Source organism: Penaeus monodon, chromosome 33 (genome assembly GCF_015228065.2).
Source record: "Penaeus monodon isolate SGIC_2016 chromosome 33, NSTDA_Pmon_1, whole genome shotgun sequence".
In the NCBI taxonomy this organism is placed as follows: domain Eukaryota; kingdom Metazoa; phylum Arthropoda; class Malacostraca; order Decapoda; family Penaeidae; genus Penaeus; species Penaeus monodon.
This window is the reverse complement of record NC_051418.1, coordinates 16,083,428-16,084,341: the sequence shown is the minus strand read 5'-3', so window position 1 is coordinate 16,084,341 and position 914 is coordinate 16,083,428.

The following is a 914-nucleotide window of genomic DNA, read 5'->3' as shown; positions in this document are numbered from 1 at the left end:
TCCTGTTTACAGCAAAAATGTCCATACACAAGACACTTCCAGCATAACCTTTGTCTATAATAGGTGAAAAAAATAGAGTCAGTTCATAACATAAGTATAGAAAACAGATTCTGATACAGATTCCTATTCCCTATTAAATAGAAAATGTAACAATGATCAGTTTCTGAGACAGCAGTTTCAGTGTCTAAATATCTGTGAATAATAAGTACAATATTTTATCACGGTAAATGAACACCAATATTATTAACTCAAATTGAATGTTATGTGCCGCGAAGTGGAAAATGTCTCTAGATTTTTATTCGTATTTTGCGGGGTTTTAAGATGTAAAAAAAAAAAACACGTACATATAAATATAGCTAAGAAAAAAATCCTTCCTCATTTTACTCCCTCGGGATATATAGAAAACGAAAGACATATTACCATTATCTAACTCCATATCCATCCCAAGATACCAAACCACGTTACATGAATCCTGAGTTAAGGTTATTACTCGATTTGCATGCGTATCTGACGAGCCAGTCACGTCACGCCATCTAATCTCCAATAAGGAGCCAGGTTATTATCCATGGATAAAAAGGAACCAAACTCTCCGTGGCTCGAATGGGTTTTGGATAAGTCTTTCCGGTCGAGATATTTGAGGTATTCGTAAACAAACGAACTAGAATTTCTACCCAGCCTTATCGCTAGGCCTACTTCGACGAATCTAGTAACAATCTAATCAGCCATACAAGGCGCCGAATCTGAGTGCTCTTCTGCTCTTCCTCTTCCTTTTTTGTTCCCACTTTGCTCATGTTCTCGTGATTTCGCTGTTTTTGGCTGCCCGACACTGTCGCTGCAATGGATGGCATCTGCAGCAGAGTCAGCGCACCACACTCTCAAGTGATGTGACCTCCAGGAGGACACGCCCCCCTGCT